General features: G+C 38.4%; 1 protein-coding gene across 1 annotated transcript in view; it reads right to left on the bottom strand.

Annotated features, from left to right (window-relative positions):
* The window catches only part of MANEA (mannosidase endo-alpha), a 66,712-nt gene extending 63,162 nt beyond the window's left edge, over positions 1–3,550 (bottom strand). Inside the window, exon 1 of the mRNA XM_029945221.1 lies at positions 3,329–3,550. The gene's annotated coding sequence lies outside the window, so the exon portion shown is untranslated. The remainder of the gene's footprint in view (positions 1–3,328) is intronic.
* Positions 3,551–15,022: the final 11,472 nt, after the last annotated feature.

Genomic DNA, 15,022 nt, shown 5'->3' with positions numbered 1-15,022 from the left:
TTTTTTTACTTTATAAAGTTTCATATTTTTTTAACATATGCAATTATTTTCCATCCTTTACAATACAGTAGTTGCAATGACACTCAAAACAGAAAAGCAAAGTAAAAAATCAAAACACCAACTTCTGTTTCATGTAATTAGACTTATACAGAAATTAGAAGGTTAAGTACCAACTAGTTAATCACCTAATTTCACAGCTATCTGAAGTGGCAATGTTATATAGCAGCTTATCTATGATACATTCAAGATAAATGATACAATTTATTACTTGTTCATAGGCTACAACACAGCCTGCTTAATACCTTTCCTTAACTTCCACCTCTATACTACAATATGCTTGAGGTCCATGCAAAAAAGTAGCTACCTTTTATGTAGGGAATGGATGATTAAGTCTTTGGTGTTGTAAAAGCAACTTCATTTAAACATAACCCATGTATCTTATACATAGTCAGTGACCACTAAGTGTTTAGCTTGAACAATTTAATTCCAGGCCTTTCTGTTTGGACATTGATATATATTTGGGCAGTATGTGTATAAACAGATTCTACTGACTATACAGATAGTTGACTGTTTTATAGTCTATATTGAACACGTTATACAGGAAGAAACCTGGATCCAATATTTTTAAAATTCCATTTTAATAAATTACCAAGTTCAAAATAGCAAGACGACAGTGACCCTTGAGATGCCTAACAGGTCTAATAATCTAGCAAGGAAAGGGTGGAGAACTACTTATATGGCTTCAACAAACGGAAGAAGTTTCAGAAGTTTCCCAAGAAAATAAAAAAATTACAATTGCAGATGTATGGACTCCCAAACCAGGAATCTACCCAAGGTATTGGCTATTGAAGACTTCAAAGGGCAGTTTACATTACATAATACACAAAAGTTATACCTAATAGTGTCTTTTGAAACTCCGTGGTTTGTACTTTTAACGGTTTTCATCTTTGAAATGCTAGGTTTTGACTTAGAGGTCTAGTGAGGCCTAAGAGATACGGAACAACATGATATCAACTATTATTTCAAAAAGTATTTGCTGACAATCCAGTTAGAAAAGCCACATTTTAATTACACTATTATTAAATTGTACAGACCTCTAGTACTTTTCTTTTTCAGAGTTGTTTTCTAATTTCATTTTCTAAGAAGCCATTGTAGATAAAAAAAATAACTAATACCAGAAGACACACCTGGAACTTTCAAAGCCAGTTTCTATACCAACGCTTCCTTGTCCAGGTCAATTTTAACATCAACACACCTGCTGGCTAACAAATTCAGTGAAGCATAAACTCATCCCTCCGTTTTAATCTTCACGATGAGCTGGGATGTAAAACTTTTTTTAAACACCATTTTGCAGATGCCACAGTACAGGTAAAGGCCAATTGGTAACTTTTCAAAGTCCCTGGGCTAGTGAAAGGCTAAGTAACATGTCTGAGGTTAAGCAACTAGCAACAAACAGAGCAAGTTTGGCTCTAGAACTCAAGCTCCTGCCTTCTATTCCACCATCCTACAACATACTAGACAAACTAAGTTTAAAAATATTTTGTGACATAGATGAAAACTGCCAGCATGTGTTCAAGTTTTCATTTAAATAGTATGGTCTTAGGGGCGCCCGGGTGGCTCAGTGGGATAAGCAACTCACTCTTGGTTTCAGCTCAGGCCATGAGGTCATGATTCCCAGGTTCAGAGTCCCACTGTCCTAGCAGAGCCTGCTTGGGATTCTCCCTCTCTCTCTCTGCATCTCCCTAGCTCTCTAGTAAACTTTAAAACTAAGCGAGCACATAAATAAATAGTATGATCTTAAAAAACAACGCTTATCTGCTACCTACTCATAAATTGCAGCTCAAATTTAATCTGAAGACCGTTTACTTTCTGATCATACACTTAGTTTCCCATGTGACTAACAGCAACAGCTCTGGTAATATTTTATACGTCGAGCCTGAAAATCCACAAAATACACTGCACTCCACCGTTTTTAGGAGTTTACATATAGCCCCATAAGAAGGGAATAACGTATTTTCCTGAAAGTGACTGTAAGGACCCCAAAAGGAGACCCTACCGCTGTCAGCTGGGTACCTGCGCTCACCCCAAGCAATCGCGAGAGTCGTCACTTGATGCAAAACACAGGAGGCTTTAGTCAAGGACCAAGGCGTTGGGGCTCAACTCTTATCCCACTCAGGGGTCGAGGAGAAGAGCCCCGAAGACGATTGACGCGGGGCTCTTATAGGGGTTTCTTTCTTTTTTTTTTTTTTCTTCACAGGTATTTTCCCATGTAAGTTTTACGACACACATCTGTCAATGTCAGATAAGCAAAACAGCAGAGTTCACAGGGTTGCACTTTAGGGAGGGAAGCATTTCAGCTTATCTTAAACCACATCCTGGGATTCAAACAACTTCTACTTGAAAAACGACTTTAGTTCCATGGTCACTCTAGGGCCTGAAATTTTTCATTCCTACACAGTGCCCGCCCGCAGCAGCCCCCTGAAATTTGTCATTCCTACATGACCAGTAAACAATGTGGCAGTATTACCAATACCTAGATTTTGTATTTTTGTCTCAAACTATCTAAAATACTTGAACATAACCCATTCCAGTCCTATTCGTCTTTTTTAAAAATGATATTACTATGATACTGTTATCCTCCCTTATTTATCTTTAAGCATTTCCAGGTTTTCTCTTAACACTTATCCACAGGGTCTTACATTAATAAAACTAGAACTGTCGTAAACGCCTTAATTTCAATTTGCTCCTTTAGAAAATGCAAAAAGACATATTCCGGCATAGCTGCATCCTGAAACTTAACAAAAGAGAACAGTCTAAGAAGACAGAGCCAAAAGTGCTTTAAGAAGCGAATGGAAAAACCACGGCTGCGGTGGTCCAAAGACTCCAGAAGGCTTGCGGCGCGACCTTCCGGGTCCACCCGACGCGCGGTAGGCGGTAGGCCTCGAGCCACCCACGCTCCCCGCAGGCTCAAGGCTTAGTCAGCTGAGATTTGCATACAAAGGGACCGGGGGGGCCGAGCGGCTTCCGTCACTCTCGGAATTCCCAACTTGCTGGGGGAGAGGGAAAACCAAAGCGACGGCAGGTTCCGCTCCAAAGAAGTGGCGGAAGCAAGGTCGGCAGGGTCCTGAAACAGGCAATAAAAGGCAAAGAAACTAACCCAGCCACAAACAAGGGCTAAGAGTGACAGAGCGAGGTGCCTCGGGGTCCCGACGCACGCAGCACGAAGCCAGTCGCCCGCCGGAGGGGCGCGGGGTCAAAGGCCATCCGCAGCAGCTGCGAGCACATTGGCTGGCGGAGGAGCGCGCAGGCGCCGGGGTGGGTCCCTTACCCGCCGCAGCCGCGTCTGGCGGAGTCCTGAATCTTCCAGCTACTCACCAGGGAATCCGGCCACCAGCAGAACCCCCCCAGCCAGAGCCGTGAGGGTTGCGTGGAGAGGGAGAGCGGGTGCGGAGAGCCCGCCGCCTCCGGACCGCGAGCTCAGCCAGCCCCGCCTCCCAAAAGCCGCGCGCAGAGCCTTCCTGCAGCCCCCAGGGGGCGGGGCTTTGCCGCGGGGCTGGGCGAGCCAGCGGGGCTCGGGCTTTCCCCGCTGGGGCTCCCCTTGTCTGCTAGGGTCCGGAGGGGTGCGGACGAATGAGGGGAGAGCTCCGCAGGGCGTTCTGTGCGGGAGAAAAGGGGCGGGGCAGGTTGTGGCTGGACTTCCAACCTCCATCTCCGAGTGGAGATGACCCACCACCCCTGTCTTAAAAACTGGTCCCCCGAGGTTCCTCTGAGAAACTCGCACTGATGGAGGGCAGCTGGTTTTGACGCGGCCTTCCAAAGTTGCTTTCACGAGATTGCTCTCAGACTCTTTAAATTAAGGAACCGTTTTGTCTTAAAGAGAAAAAAAAAAAAACAAACCCGGAACTTTTCTTAAAGGCCCCAAGTAGAGCAACAACGATGACATTAAATTTGCAGATGCATAAACTCACACTCGTTTTGGAGTATAGAAATAATTGAGAACCATGAGGCAGGTGTGAAGAACAAGTACTTTGGAGGTAGAGCTTACGGCTGAAGGTTTCTGTCTTACATCAGCCTCAGAAGTCAAGAGAATTCTCTATTTTGTTTGGTTACATAGTAACAAGGAAATCCCGACTCACAGCCTAGAATTTGCAGATGTGAACAGTTTTGTAAGGGCTGCCCTTAAAATCATACTGGATTTTTAAGAGGAATTTTAATTGTGAAATATGCATATATGAATGTATCCCATATGTGTACATTTTAAAGAATAATAAAAAGAATGCCCTGGTACCCACTACCGAGCTGAAGATGCAAAATACCAGTATTTTTGAAGCCTTCTCAGAAGTTCTTTCTGTCTCTCTCCCAGACAGAAGTACACATGCTAAATTTTGTATTACTTATTTCCTTTCATTTTAATATCATTTTGTATGTATAATTCCATAAAAATAGTTATCCTGGTGATGTATATTTTATAATGAATCATACAGCATTTCCTAACTTCTGTTTTCACTACACATTTGTGTTTTGAGATTCATCAATACACAGATATATTTCACATGGACTAGACTGGCACATGATTATAAGTAACGCCTAGTATTTTTAAAGATTTTTGCCTGGCAATATCCTCTATTAATTTGCTCTTTTAATTTACTTTAACCCACTTGCCAATGAAGTTGTGCCTCTTTATAAATGCTTAGAGGCTATTTGGTCTTCCATGAAATGCCTGTTCTCAATTTTGACTCACTTTTTCTAGGCTTGTTGCTTTTGAAAATTAAATTGTAGATCATCTTCATATATTTTTAAAGTTTAAATATTTGTCTTTTGTTAGTTATATGTGTTTCAAATAGCTTCTCTCAGTTTGTGGATTATCTTTTAACTTTCTATGGTCTCTTTTGATAAACAAAAGCTGTAGATTTTACAACTACTAGTTGATAACAAATTTGATCATTATAATTTCATGCCTTTTGCTTTCTTGTTTACAAAGGTCTTCCCAACCTTGAACCATAAGGTATTCTCATTCGTTTTCTAAATTTTTAAAGTTCAATTTTGAAATACTTTTCAGACACAGAAAAATAAAGATAATAATATCATGAACACCCATTCACCCAACTCTACATATTGAAAGATTTTTCAAGCCCCTCTCATTTGATTCTTCTCTAAAATTGCCTTCACTACTCTTGGCTCTTTGCTCTTTTGTATAAATTTTAGGATGAGTCCATTAAAATCCATAAGTAGCCCTATTTGGATTTTGATTGGAATGGAATTGACTTTATAAATTAATTTAGCAAAAAATGTTTTATCAGTGAACATGGTAGAATTACCCATTTATTCAGGTCTTTTATAGTCTGCAATGCTTTGTGCTTTATTAAAGTTTTAAACAACTTTCATTACACAGGGTCTTTGATTTTATTCCTAAAATTAGAGCTATCCTTCTTTAAATTACATTTTCTAATTGGCTATTCATGGTTTCTAAAAAGGGCATCTTTTTTTGTATATTGGTCTCCTCTCCATAAAACTTTGCTGATTTGTTTTTGTTTGCTTTGTTACTTTTTTACCTCTCTGGATATTTATGTAAATATCCAGGTTTTATGTAAATAACAATATCATGTATAAATAAGAGTAATTCTTTTCTGCTGGGAGCCCTGTTGGCCTTGCTGGATGACACAGTCATAGCAAGGAAATGGCAGACGTTTGCACAGCTCCTGCCATGAAGCGAAACTGGTATCTCCTTCTACTTATTGATTCATATTGGGAATGACACTGCTGTTATTGATTAGGCCTCACAATATTCCAAATCAGACCGATGTTTCCCACACAGATACTTCATGAGAAGAAGCATATTCCCACCTCTACAAAGAAGAATTTAGACAAAGCACTGCAGATGTTTGTCTAAAGGCCCTTCTAAGGAGCCATAGAGACCCAAGACATAGATAATAAACAGGGTAAAGAACACAAGAGTTGGGGCGCCTGGGTGGCTCAGTTGGTTAAGCGTCCAGCTTTGGCTCAGGTCATGATCTCACAGTTCGTGGGTTCAAGCCCCACATCAGGCTCTGTGCTGACAGCTAGCTCAGAGCCTGGACCTGTCTTCAGATCCTGTGACTCCTTCTATCTCTGACCCTCCCCTGCTCACGCTCTTTCTCTCTCTCTCAAAAATAAATAAAAAACATAAAAAAAAGAACACAAGAGTTACAATAACTCTGGCCCAGAGAAAAAGAGCCTAACTTAGAGATAAGAAACAGACAAGAGCCAGCCATAAGTTACTGCACATACCTTTGCTAATTGGGGCCACAAATACCTTCCCTTACACTGATATCCGTTAGGAGGATAGCTAAGAGTAGTTAAAACTTAAACTCATATACAAAGCCTGGTACATCAAGGGCCCCTATGGTGCTTACACCTTCAACATCAAATAACAAGGTTTACACAAGCTACTTACTAACCAGCGCAAATACATTCTTCCTTTTGTGAGCCAGACAGAATGACTCCTAGCCTACCTACTATGTATCACTCAACCTATGCCTGAATCTTAACGTTATTGATACAAACAAATGTGTTTGTTATCTGCTTCTTACTGAGAACATCCTGCTATCTTCTTAGTTGTAAGATTTAGTACCAGTTTAAACAAATGTGTATGTTTTCTGCTTTTCACTAAGAATATCCTGCTATCCTATTTTTGTAAAAATTAACTACCTCACTGAAATTGTAGAGTAGTTCTGCAAAAATGTCTCTGTAAAACCTGTTTCTGTACACTTTTCAAAGCACCTTATCACTGAGATTTATTCGTAGTAAAAGTTCTGATGACATGTTAATGCTTGATCTATAAATAAAGACACAAAACCAACAGGACAGAGATGCCTGCCTGGTGACCAGGAAGAAACTCGAAGCTCTCTCATCTCATCACTCCCTTGGCTGACACCGTCCATCCTTCAGGCACCCCTAGACCTGCTGGAGCTGGACTTTGGCACTTTTCCTTCTTTTTCGTTTCTTAAACCACTTATTTATTTTTCTTTTCTTTTGTATTAATAGACCTTCAGTACCATGTTTTAAAATGTTTTTTTACAGGGGAGAGACAGAGAGAGGAAGACAGAGAGAGTACCCCAAGCAGGCTCCTTACAAACCATGATATCATGACCTGAGCCGAAATCAAGAGTTGGTTGCCTAACCAACTGAGCCACCCAGATGTCCCAAACAACGTTAATGGAAATAATGATAGCATATTTATTTTGTCCCTGACTTTACTGCAGTGTTTCTAAAATTTTATCATGAAATATAATGTTTGCTATGGGCTTTTGGAGGATACTTTATCAGGTTCATTAAGGTTTCTATTTCTAGTTGCTATTTTTTAAAATCAAGAATGACTATTTTATTAAATTTTTTCTTCATGGTTTGAAATAATTATTATTCCCTCCTGTAATATTTTTATGGGAGTAATTATATTAATAAATATTCTGATGTTGAACAAAAGAAAGGTTATTTTATTTTATAAATATATCAATGCATGGCTACTTCTTAAGGAATGGTTTGATTATGCCTGCCAGCATAAATAAATTGGGTAAATAGATTCTCATTGCATCACTTTTTCTACCCATCAGAGTTAATATATAACAATATTTATAAATTGAATTGGGATCACAGCCAAAGACTCTTCCTATAAGTCTGACTGTTCTATTGGTCCCATTCCCTTGCTAATAGCAAGAAATGTTGAGCTATTACTTATAGAGATGATATTACCCTTTTTTTTACATCACTTTTTTTCAAAGTGTTTTTGTGTAGATTAATTATTGGGAAGTATGGTAACAATATTTTGTTGTAATAATCACATATATATTTGTGTGTGCTAAATCTTGAATTTCTCAAATATAGGATGGCTGTAATTCCTGCCAAGTTCAACTGTCTATTTTTCATATACACTTTAACTAAAAAAGTAGCACTGGAAGAATATGCCATTCATCTAAAGATGGATTCCCAGAAGGAAAAAAGGGAGAGCTGCGTGTATATTGATTTTGTGTAGTAAAGAGACATTTTAAATGTATTTCATCAGGGTGGTCAGGGAAGAATGGGGAAACATACAAATTTTCCTTATCAAATTCTTGTTGAGAACTGTTCTACCACATTAAACTAATAGCTTTGGCTTCTCCTAATTACCATTTATTATTATAATAGTCTCCACGCAACAAGATCCTTGGGGTTGATCTTGTCTTGCAACTAACAAAACAGCATCCATTTCTCTTTTAGCATTAGTAGGAAAGATCCTTCTTATTTCCCAGGCTTCTGCAAACATGTATACCTACAGTCATTCATTTCCCTGTCTCTATTTCAGTGAGCCTCAGAAATATACAAAATATACAGTGTGTGAGAAGGTATACCAGTTAGGGTAAGCTTTAGTTACATAAAACAATACTTAAATAACAGTTCACATTTTGTGAAACAGAAAATCGTATTTCATAAAATTGAAGCAAATAGGCTGGTTGGAATATACATCGTGAGCCCTGTGGCTCTGACTGTCCCAGACCCTATGTGGTAAATTCTAAGGTGTTAAAGAGACCAATGTCCTGCATACATGTAAAACATCACTGGCACCCTGAATGAGAAGCTTTTCCCAAGCTAACTGAATTCACTTCACCACAACACATCACTGTATAAAATGGGGCTCCAGCAAGTATGTTGGTGAGATGACAGAAGAAACAGTGCTTTTCCTGTGGCTTCTGGATGGCATGGGAAGTCATCCATCAGGGGAGAGGACAAGGTTTGGGCAATCTCCTTACAAGTGCTGTATAAGTCTTCCATAGACTAGGATTATTACTCAGTTCTGCATCTCGTGATTTTACCATATAGCCCAGTGCGTATCTTTCTAGTTGTTTTCTTCTCTTGAAATAATGGGTGAGATGGAAAAGGGTGAGACATTGATGTTCTATTGACCAGGAGAGAGAAGTTTTGACATGTCCCTTTTGTGTTTGGCTAGTAAGTGTATACCACTTCATGCTTTAAACTCTATATTCTATTTGGTTAGAGTCATAAGAGAACTATCAGAATTGCAGAAATAGAATTTAAATCCAGATCTGTATATTTTAGGAAGAAGGGCTTTCTGAGAGTGCAAGTTGATAAGTTTATAGGGGCAGCTGGGTCAAGTGGTAACTAGTGGAGCAGATTTTTTCACCAGTATTTTTGTTTCATATGTAGATTTTCCACTCCCCTCTTTTTGGTACTATATTATTTCATGGTAAACTCATAAATTTATCATTAACCATAACTAGCAAATAGGTATGTGTAAACTCATAAATTTATCATTAACCATAACTAGCAAATAGGTATGTGGCCTTAAGACAGAAAACACTGCCGTCAGGACTGCCACTCTCTTACTGTGATTTACTAGGATTTTGAATTGCTTAAAATTTATGTCAATTTTTAAAATCAATTGGCAATAATTAGCTTGAGAGAGTTATCTAAGTGTTTAAATTGAAACAAGAAAGGAATTTGTATCCTGAAATCCCTTACTGCTCTGTAAAAGACTGCTGTCTTCTTGACAGCATGGATTTTGCCCTTTCTATATGTCCAGAGCCACAATAGTTATTGACATATAACAAGAATACAACAAATAATTTATTTGGGGGATAAAAGAATAAAAGACTAAGGTTACTTACTCATTATTATTTAATCCTACTTTCTGAGATGTACTGTTTGCTCTAGTCCTACAGTTGTCCTTACTGTCTGTCACCTGAATATTTGATGTCTTTTTTTCCCCTCCAGTCCTTGAAGTTTCTTTAGAATCTCCTAGATTGTATCCCTTTGTTCATCACTCCACTTACCTGACATTTCTTCTCAGTTCTTGTCCACATCCTCTCTTCTCAATGTTATTCACACTTCTATTTTGCGAGCAAGAGAAACTGAATCTGGCAAACTAAAGCACAAATGAGTTCAGCAGGAAGGTGAAGGCAGGAAATTAGGCAAGGGGTTGGAAGCAGAAGCACTGGACAATTGGGAGCACAGCCTCATACAACAGTACATATATGGCACTGACACTTTCAATCGTCCACTGACCTCTCAGTACTGGTGACCCCACCATGAAGAATTTCTCAATTCTGCCTGCATTATTTGCCGTATATTCAAGATTCAAGTCTTTGGTTGGAAAAATCTGATTAGCTAAGCCTAGGCTATATGTCTGTATCTCCTCAGTTTCCTTGAATGAGAGCCAATCCTTTTGGCTTCCTTAATGGGAAGTGGGGTACAAGACACACACTATGGTATTCCTCCAAAACCAGAAGGGTTTGGGAATCCTAAATAGCCAATAAACAAACAAATGCAATTAATTCCCAAACAAAATTTCGATTATCTATTATACTATGCTTCAATCTTCATATCAAGTCTACCTTCTCCATGATTATTGTGTCACATACTGAATGGTTCATTTTTAATCCCTATTACCTTTATAGGCAATACTATGAAACACACCAATAATTTCTTCATTAATTAAATTCTCATAGCATTCTTTACATCATATTTTGCTTTATAGAGGTGAAACTAGGATCTTGACACTATTTGGAATGCAAAGAATTTAACTCCCAAGAAATCCCCTGAATAGAACACTAATGCCACCAACTAATAGCACAGACAATTCAAAGATCTAAACTCTTATCTATCACCCTAGTACTCTAAATTTTTCACCATGCGTATCCAGAGATCTTGAGTACCCACCAGTCTTGACAACAAAGAATCCAATCTAACTCTATCTTACTAAATTCCTGAATTGTGATGACACAGGTTAAAGAAGAAACTGGCCTTGATAGGTTATGTCTGTAACTCAGACATGTATAAATACCCTGGCTTGTAGTGGCCATTGGGCCGAAGATGCCTTCTTTAGTCATTAGTAGAGGCTTTTTTGTCATCGTATCCCTACAATGATTGATTCACACCCTAGTAATAAGCTCAGTGGAGATAAGTCTAAATTGCTATGGTCTCAATGCTTCTATCCCTTCAAAATACATTGAAACCAAATTGCTCAGGTGATAGTACCAGGAGATAAGGACTTGTGGAGGTGAAGACTTTGGAGATGCTTAGGTCATGAAACAGAGCTCTAATAAATGGGTATAGTGTCCTTATAAATGGGGATCCAGAGAAACGCTCTTGCCCCTTTCTGCCATATGAGGATAAAATAAGAAGTCTATGACCCAGAAGGGGGCTTTCACTTGACCATACACCCTAATCTTGGTCTTTCAACCTCCAAAACTGTGAGAAATAAATGCTTGATATTTATAAATCATCAGGTTATCATATTTTGTTATAACAGCCTTAAACAGATTAAGAAACCAATTAAATAGGCCAAGTACTTTTGACACAAATCCTTTTCATTTCTGATTTAAGCACTTGACCAGGTCATGGCACTCCAAGTGATGGAGATGGGAGAATTCCTGTGTTGTTACCTTCCCACACAGAGGTGGCAGAACATTCACCTCTGGTTGATTGGTGCTGCTGGATTGAATGCACTACTGACTGGGTATGGGTCATCTCTACTGGTAAGACCCTGTTCCACATGGCAGTTGAGATAGACAGACACATGTCTTTAGTTGAAAGCTGAGTAGGCAGAGGGATAATAGCACTTCCTAAGTGGGGAAACTACTCTGCTGGAAGCCATTTCTTAAGTAAGGTGGGTTTGCAAGGTGGTGGTGGGGGGCTCCCATGGTCAGATGGCAGTTGATGTCTACCCCTTACTCGTATCAAGAATGACTTGTCTTCTTATGCTAAAAATATGTGAATTTTACCTTGTGAAAAAACTTATTATAGGAGTTCTTCTCTTGTGTTTATGGGAGAAAATATTACATTTCCTGAGAAACCTGTTTTTCTTCCCCTCAAGAAAACAGGCTATTGACCTCTACTCACAAAGAACTAACTCTTGCCTTTGCTATGCTAAAAACATTGCCTTGTATTTGAATGCTAAAGATACCTTTCTTCCCGATGTGATAAGCTTCTAGTCACCTACATCAATCACTATTGATAAAGATTATGCATGAGTCTTCTACCAATCTATGTTCTGGGAAATTTTTACATACCAAAGAATTTGTCATCAGAAATCATTGTTAAGGCAATTGCCACTTCTGTCTTGTACCCCATCCTTTTTTTTTTTTTTTTCAATAAATAAAGCTGACTCTCTGGTCAGTGCAGAGATGCAAGACTGAAGAACAGAGATGCCTGCCTGGTGATCAGAAAGAAACTGAGGCTCTCTCACTCCCTTTCGCAGACACACTGTCCATCCTCGGGGAGACCTGGACCTGCTGGAGCTGGACTCCAGCGCTACTCCAAATAGGTTGATACAGAGTCTGTCGATGTTTTGGGGGAAGGAGTTTCATGTGTTGTGAGCGAGCATTACTATTACACCTTGACTAGCTAACCCCCGAATGTTGTACTACTTATTGTCCACATGTTAAGAAGTTCTTTCCTGGGGCAGCTGGATGGCTTAGTTAAGTGTTCTACTTCAGCTCAGGTCATGATCTCAGAGTGAGTGAGTGAGTTCAAGCCCTACATCAGGCTCTGTGCTGACAGCTCAGAGCCTGGAACCTGCATCAGATTCTGTGTCTCCCTCTCTGCCTCCCACTCCCTTTCACACTCTCTCTTTCTCTCTCAAAAATAAAATAAGAACATGAAAAAATTCTAAAAATTAAAAAAAAGAGGTTTTTTCCCTAAGTCATTAGGGTTTGGGATTTTCTTTTCCTTCCAGGATATCATAGACTCCTAAACTAGACTCCTAAAAAACATTGACCTAACCTTTCTTCTGCCAGAAAACCACAATCTCCTGATAAAAAAAAAAAAAAAAAAAAAAAAAAAAAAGCAGTCTGCAAAGTCACTAAAGAAAAAAAAAAGTTTGTTATTTCTTAAGATAGATGAGCCCACTCATCCTCTATTTATATAAGAGAGAACACAAGTAATTTTTCTCTACAGTGTCTGCTTCAAGGTGATTTTCTGTGCCTGCTTATTCTAAGAAGTAGCTGACAGTTTCTCTTGTTTAAAGAGTAAAGAAAGAACACGGATTTATTCTCTGATAAAATATCCCTCTATTAGAGAACCCAATTAAAAAGCAGGTCTGTGCCTTGTACATTTTTTCTACTTTCCACAATGTCAAACTCCATGAGCACAGATGCAAAGATGTCTAATTCACTGCTGAATATCCGGCATGTAGTAGGTGCATGTGGTAGGATGAGTAACGGTACCCAAAGAGATCTAGGTTCAAATCCTCTGAACCTATGAATGTTACTTTATACAACAAAAGACGTTTTGCAAATGTGATTAAGTAGCTTGTGATGAAGACTATCTGTGCAGGCCCTAATTACCACCACAAGTATCCTTTTCAGAGTCAGGGAGAGGAAAATTTGACCTAGAAGGCAACGTGGCTCCTGAAGCAAAATGTTATGCTGCCAGCTTTGAAGAGTGAGGAAGGGACTGCAATGGAAGGAAGGAAAGGAATGCAGCTCTAGAAGCTGGAAAATGTAATAATAATAATAATAATAATAATAATAATAATAATAATAAATAAAACAAAACAAATGCAAACAAACAAACAAACAAACAAAACCTGATTCTCCCCTGAGCCTCCAAAGGGAGAATAACCAAATCAACACCTTGATTTCAGCCCAGTGGAACTGTCTTCAGAATTCTGAATTCTAGAACTGAAAGAAAATAAAATAAATGTTTTTTGAAGCTACCAAGTTTCTAATAATTGGTTCCAGCAAGCAGAGGAAACTAATACAGTGCTCAATATGTTTCTAGGAATTTATCCATTTCCTCTAAGTCTAATTTGCTGGCATATAGTTTTTCATAATTTCATCTTATAATTGTTTGTATATCTGTGGTGTTGATTGTTATTTCTCTTCTTTTACTTGTGATTTTGTTCATTTGAGTTCTCTCCTTTTCACAAGTTTGGCTACTGGTTTATCAATTTTGTTAATATTTTGAAAAAAACAATTCCTGGTTTCATCGATCTGGTTTTTTGTTTTGTTTTGTTTTGTTCTGTTTTAGTGTCTATATTATTTATTTCTGCTCTAATCTTTATTATTTCCTTCCTTTTTCTGGGTTTGGACTTATATTTGTTATTTTTGTAACTCCTTTAGGAGTAAGGTTAGGCTGTTTATTTGAGATTTTTCTTGCTTCTTGATGTAGTCCTGTATTGCTATATAATTCCCTCTTATAACTGTTTTGCTACATCCCAAAGATTTTAGATTGTTGTGCTTTCTTTTTTTATTTGTTTCCATGTATTGTTTTATTCCTTCTTTGGTTTGTTATTTGACCCATAATTGTTTAGTAGAATATTATTTAGCGTCCGTGTATTTGTGCCGTTTTTAGATTTTTCCTAGGCATTGATTTCTACATGGCATTATGGCTATAAAAAATGCATAGTATGACATTTATCTTTTTTAATTTATTGAGACTTGTTTTGTAGCCTAATATGTAACCTATTCAGGAGAATATTCCATGCACTTTAAAGGAATGTGCAGTCTGCTGTTTTAAGATAGAATGTTCTGAAAACTATAGAAAACTTATGAAAGAGATTGAAGAAGACACCAAGAAATGGAAAAACATTCCCTGCTCATGGATTGGAAGAATAAACATTGTGAAAATGTCATTACTACCCAAAGCAATCAACACATTCAATGCAATCCCCATCAAAATTGCACCAACATTCTTCTCAAAACTAGAACAAACTACCCTCAAATTCGTATGGAATCACAAAAGACCCCGAATAGCCAAAGTCATATTGAGGAAGAAAACCAAAATGGGAGGCATCACAATCCCAGACTTTAGCCTCTACTACAAAGCTGTCATCATCAAGACAGTATGGTATTGGCACAAAAACAAACACACAGACCAATGGAATAGAATAGAGAACCCAGAACTGGGCCCACAAATGTACGGCCAATTAATTTTTGATAAAGCAGGAAAGAGTATCTGATGGAAAAAAGACTGCCTCTTTAGCATGTGGTGCTGGGAGAACTGGACAGCAACATGCAGAAGAATGAAACTAGACCAGTCCCTTACACCA

This window comes from Suricata suricatta, chromosome 7, assembly GCF_006229205.1.
Source record: "Suricata suricatta isolate VVHF042 chromosome 7, meerkat_22Aug2017_6uvM2_HiC, whole genome shotgun sequence".
Taxonomy (NCBI): domain Eukaryota; kingdom Metazoa; phylum Chordata; class Mammalia; order Carnivora; family Herpestidae; genus Suricata; species Suricata suricatta.
The sequence above is the reverse complement of the archived record's forward strand: the minus strand, read 5'-3'. Positions and strand labels throughout refer to the sequence as shown.